This window comes from Camellia sinensis, chromosome 10 (assembly GCF_055761805.1).
Source record: "Camellia sinensis isolate YWXY chromosome 10, ASM5576180v1, whole genome shotgun sequence".
NCBI lineage: Eukaryota > Viridiplantae > Streptophyta > Magnoliopsida > Ericales > Theaceae > Camellia > Camellia sinensis.
In genome coordinates, this window is record NC_138970.1 from 125157835 (window position 1) to 125163834 (window position 6000).

Here is a 6000-nt window from a genome sequence, read left to right on the forward strand (position 1 = left end):
ATCATTTTAACGGTTCTTCTTTATAATTATTTTTTTTTATTATGAAAAAAATATGATTGTAGTTAGATAGCATAAAAATATTTGTGATTTGTATGATTGAAGTTATCTCCTTTTTTTATTTGTATTTGGTCTAGCCAAAAAAAAAAAAAATTGTAGTTTGATTTTTTAATATGATTGAAGTTAGATAAATATAAACACTCACAAAGAGAAAAATGTGATTGTAGTTAGTTCAATGGTTATTTTTTTTAAATGTAGATTGGTCAGAAGAATGTCTATACCTTTCAAAAGGTTAAAAAAAGGGGGTAAATTACATTGACACCCCCTGAGATTTATGTTTATTACACTTCTCCCCCTCACCTTTTGGAAATTACATCTCCCCCTGAGGTTTAAAGTTTCATTACAGATTCCCCCTCAGCCCTTTCAATTTTTTTAAATACCAATTTTACCCTCATTGGGTAAATTACATTGACACCCCTCACATTTTAAAAATTATAATGCCCTCCTTAAGGTTTAAAGTAATATTACCAATTGCCCCTTGGTTAGTATTAGTTGGAAAAAAAATTCATTAAAAAAAAAATTAATTGGAAAAAAATTAATTGAAAAAAAAAATTTGTTAGTAAAAACCACCCCCCTTCTCGCTCGCTCTCCCTTACTCTGCCTCTTTCTCTTTCAGCAATGCCAGCTTCCTCCTCAGGTAAACAAACCCCACTAACCTAACTTTTTCACTCTCTCTCGCTCTCTCTCCCTTACTCAATTTTCAAAATTCATCAATCTCTCTCTCTCTCTCTCTCTACTTTGCCATTTCCAAAGAGACTCGCACCAAGTGGAGGAAGAAGAAGCGAAAGAGAGACCCCAAAATTGTAAAATTAAAGTGATCATCGAATTAGATCACAAAATGAACTCACTAAGCCAAACACACTCGTAAGTTGAGATGGCTAATTTGAGATAATTTAAACTTTTCCAAAGAATGTTAGATTATCAATTTCAATATGTTTGGTTTTATTTGCAGAAACTTGTTTGGAATTTTTTTTTTTTTGAAAATAAAAAAAAAATTGATGAAAAATAAAAAAATACTTATTATTTTTGTATAATTTTATCTTTTAAGAAGTCATAAATAATTTTAAAAATATATTTTTAATTTTTATAGTTCTCAAATTAATTTTAATTTTGAAAAAAAAAACAAAAAAATATTTTTATTTATTTATTTATTTTTTGGTGATCTGCCTCTAAAAGAGGAGGCGATGGTACCTCTCAAAATTTCCTTTTTTTTCTAGGATAGGTAAACCCCTCTTTTGTTCTCTCTCTCTGAAAAAACACACAAATCAGTTTGGAGAATACAATCAAGACCCTTTCTCAATCTCTCTGCAAATTTGTGGACTTCGGGTGAGACCCAATCAAGAAGCAATCGAGACCTTCATGAGCATCACCGGCGCGTCTGAGTCGGTCGCCTTGCAAAAACTCGAGGTGAATTTTTAATTTTTTCGTTTTTTTCCCCATCATTTAGCGATCGAAATTCGCGATTAATGTGATTGTTTGTCCTAGGGTTTTGTATTGGAATTTCAATATTTTTTTCATGTGTTGCGTTGCGTGTTGGGTTGTTGGAATTAGCTTAAAGTTAGGGTTTTTTTTTTTAATTAAAAAAACTGCTTCGATTGTGGATTTAGTTTGTGAGTGTTGTTCTATTCTCATTATCATCTGTAAAATGATTAATTTTCTAAAACCATCTTTCTAAAATGAATTTTCTAAAATGTTTAATTTTCGATTGTTGGGTTGTTTCTTTATTTCTTCATTCCATCTCTTTCTTAACTTCTGTTTTCTCTATTTTATCAACGATTGACTTTACAGCAAACTCTTCTATCTCAGGTTGGTCGGCAACCACCAACCCGGTAAGTGATTTTACTTTTAAATTTGTTTGGTAACAGAAGCTAACTTCAAGCCTGGCAATCTTATTATTACCAGTTATTTTATCAACGTACACTTATTTTTCATATAGCAGTACACAATTTTTGACGCAATCACTATGCCCATGTTAGTGTCCAGATTATTTGAACTTTGCCTTTTCTGATTTAATACACCTTTATGACAATCACATACAGTTTTGGTGATTAGAATTTAGCCCATTATTTTCTTGTTTTGCTCATACAAAATTGCACAATTGCAGGGAAGCAGGTCAAACTGTTGGGGGAAGAGGTACTTATCTATGGAACTTGAAATTCTGATTATATATATCTTTTACCATTATGCTCAATAGTTTAAAATCCAACTGTTTATTCTTTGGCCTCACCTGAGATGCATGCAATAGACTTGCTTCAGTCATGTAATTGGTTTGTTGAATGTCACTTAATTACTGTGGAGCTTGTCATTTATGTTGTCACCTTGTCTTGCAACATCTATTTCAAGTTTAAAATTCTTTGCAAGCCTCACGACTGCGCATCCTCAGCACCGTTGGTCCCTGTACGCCGCAAATCAGCACCGCCACCGATGCTAACAGGTTCGCTCTCTTGCTCACTCCCTTTCACTCTCTCGCTCTCTCGCTCCCACTCTCGGTCTCTCTCTCTCTCTCTACCCCTTCTTCTATTTACCCAACTGTGAACTCTTGCTTTCTGGTTGTTTATTCTACCCATTCAGTTTAATTTTGTCTTCATTTCTGAATTGGGTTTGTTTGAAGTGGTTTCATTACCAAGATTTCACTTCTTGAGGAATATTAGAACATGAAAATAATTGCAAGCAAAGTAAGTGCAACCATTAGAATCAATACCAAGAAAATGACTGAAACAAAAGGCTCGAAATGGTATTACCCCAATCAAATCTACTGTTGAACATTTTTTAAAAACAAACCAACCAATTAACATCGTATGGTGCACCGTCAAGAAATTTCAGAGACTTCTTGGTAATGTAATTTACAAAATGAGCTCAAACTATGGTGAAACAGGATTCATGAAGCCGACCTAAGCAGTAGGGACAAGGCTTTGTTGAATGGAGATCAATAGTATTGCTGCTGAGGATGCAATGATAATCAAATGTTGGGCTACAGTATTGCTACAGTGCATGTGAGCAGAAATTGCTGCAATTCTGTGAACAGTACTGCAGTATGAACAATAAGCACTACTTTTTTCTCCTCAAGGAAGATTGCTCCAGCATCAATCATGCATGACTAAAATTCTCGGCTTAAGCAAAAAATTTGATCCATATAAGGAACAGACACTTGCACCACAACGTTAAAGCCTCACCCCACCTCTACATTAGAATATTGTGTTTGACAAAGCGAACTGAAGTAGAACAGGAATAGGTACAAAACACAACTTTTACTGAGCATATTGCCATATTCTAACAAAGAATTGTAGTCATAATGGCAAAATACTTGAATAATATCAGATTCTGTATGGAAAACTGAATTATACACGACTGCGCCTCACGCAAACATGCAAAAATAGTTTTAAGTAAATGTTAGTATCTACAGTGCCAACAATGAGACAGAAATCTTTGGATACCTTATCATCCCTTCGCTTTCGTTCCTTCTCCTTTGCCTTCTCTTTCAGTTCTGTTTTGTATTTCTCAAAGATCTCCCTGAAGAAGCTCTCTTCCACATTGAACCTGCACAAGGGCATGTGATAATGCTAGTTCATGACAAAAAACAGAGCAGAGAGAAAATTATTTCATAGAAGTTTGTGGGAGTTCAAAATAATAATAATAATAATAATAATAATAATAATAATAATAATAATAATAAAAAAAAAAAAAAAAAAGGGTAGGCTTGCAAATACTTTGATCTACAATATTAGACTAATTTTTGGGTGCAATTTCTTGATATATACACAATTGTTACATTTTAACATGGATACAGGGCGTCAGACACAGAATGTGGCATCTTAGCAAGTCATAACATGTAGTTGCTACCAAGCATGATTGTTTATGGTCGGGTTTTTTTGGTAGATAAATAAGAACACATTACTGTCAATCATTTCCCCCATCCATCTGTACATAACCAACAAAAAAGGACATGGGTCCATTAAAGCATCAGGAATGATCAATGTGCAAGGAGAGGAATAGTATTGCTGCAGCAAATTCCTAATAGATGGAAATAGTGGCACCAAATGTACATTCTTCTGAATGTTTCAAAAGAAAGTACAGGGTGCAGGATTCCATAGATCTAAATAGGTACTAAACACATGAACACTAAATTCAGGCGAACAGGTGTCTGTACATGTCACTAATGCTGGTTTGAATTCTTGTGGAAATGTAAAGTAACACAAAACCATTAAGGATATACAACAATTTTAATTTCCTGAAAGAAGAGAAATAATATATACATATATAGAAAGAGATGTGAACAAGTTCTAGATTTTCTTCTAATGACTTAAATTCACATTTCAATATTTGACAAGTAATACCATGTCACTTGTCTATCTTCAACGAGTTGTTTGCAGTCCTCCCATTTTGAAGATGCAGTTACGTCCTGAATGAAGTAAGCAATCAAATGAAAATTTGAAAGGAAAAAAAAAAGAAAAGAGAAAGCAGAAGTCTTGCATCCATTTGGTAGACTTATCTTTTCTTTTTGTTCTTTTTTTATTTTTTACACAACTGTTGGCTTCTAACTCTGTCCCATTTTGTTCTAGCTTTCTGCTTTGCTTTCTAACAAAGGACTTAACATCCGTGAGGCACACGTGTTCTCAACTACTGATGGTTATTCTTTGGATGTATTTGTGGTGGATGGATGGCCTGTTGAGGTATTTCTTAAATTCTTTTGTAACATCTTTATACTAATACTGCTTTGCTTTTGTGCTATTCTGTTTTCCATATTCAAACAGTTTGGTTCCACTTCTTCTAAAAATGTTTATGCCATTGCTGTCTCTATCTGTTATGGTACCTGCTTTTCTCACTGTAGTGTATTCTTTCCCCAATCTCTCTCTCAAAAAATGCATAGAGAAAAAGTGATAGAAGAAATCAAAATAATAGAATCCTACACACTGTTACTTCTCCTGTTGTATGATAATTAATGTTATGTGCTTGCTCTGCAAATATTCTGTTACCTTGTTGGTGGTATGTGAATGCAAGAAAAATGCTTATTTTACTGATATTACATCTCATCTAGATGGTTGTGTAGACTAACTGTGCTTATGCCGGGACAGTGAGGCCCTGTAATAAGGAGCATTGTGATTATATTTCTTTTATGACAGGGATCTGTGGTGAGTCCAAATGTTGCTGACTTTGCAATGTTGTGGTCAGGATACAAAGGGATTATGTGAAGCTATGGAGAAAGCAATTGCTAGAAATGAGGTAACTAATTTGTTTCCATTCTATGATTAATTGCTCCTCCAAATATATCCTAAGATAATTTGGATGCTTTTTAAAAAAGTTACTTAGTCTTTAAAAAAGTTCAAAGGGTGCTAAATGAAATTCAATTACTTAGTCTTTACTGTGTTTGAACTTTGAAGATCTATTATTTTATTTTATACAGGTAAATGAAGCTGGCCAAAATGAATCAATTTTCACATTCATTTTAATTTCTATTATCTTTAGCGTACGATTTATAAGATTTTGGTAGGCAATCAAAGCCATCTATTGGAGACCCACTTACTCTGTGCATGCTTGCCTTGCAGCTGCCACCAGAAGTTTCGTGCTTCTTGGGCTACTCACTGTGGGGCTATAACGTAATATGTGATGGTATATTACGGTTGATGGTCAACTAATTATTTGTGTTGAGTATTTCTAATACCGTTGAATTACAGTTCCAGGTCTGAGATGTACGCCTTATAATGGACCGCAATTCAAGTCATTCCAAGAGAGTTGGGTAAGTTCAATTTTTCTTTCCATAGCCAAAAAATTATCTCAATTTAATTTTTATTATGCTATAACTATTTTAATTCTATCATTAGTGGAGGTTTTTCATCTCGTAATGAGGTCAAAGATAGAAGTCTACACTTCTTTTAACAACTAAGGCTGTTATCAACAAGTGAAGATGACAGAGCAAAAGGCACACTAATCATATTGAAAAAGTCT

The 6000-nt window shown here is 33.7% G+C and overlaps 1 long non-coding RNA gene across 6 annotated transcripts; it reads left to right on the plus strand.

Moving 5' to 3' along the window:
• The first annotated feature begins 1269 nt into the window (after positions 1 to 1269).
• On the plus strand, positions 1270 to 5297 carry LOC145801718 (uncharacterized). Of its 6 annotated transcripts, none has more exons than XR_014343364.1 (6): positions 1270 to 1464; positions 1846 to 1886; positions 2162 to 2491; positions 4428 to 4536; positions 4617 to 4727; positions 5178 to 5297. It is a non-coding gene; the product is annotated as an uncharacterized LOC145801718 (long non-coding RNA). The 6 variants fall into 6 exon arrangements; XR_014343367.1 differs by lacking the exon at positions 5178 to 5297 and having other exon boundaries at positions 2162 to 2190; positions 2401 to 2491; positions 4617 to 4901; XR_014343363.1 differs by lacking the exon at positions 5178 to 5297 and having other exon boundaries at positions 4617 to 4901.
• The last annotated feature ends 703 nt before the right edge of the window (positions 5298 to 6000 follow it).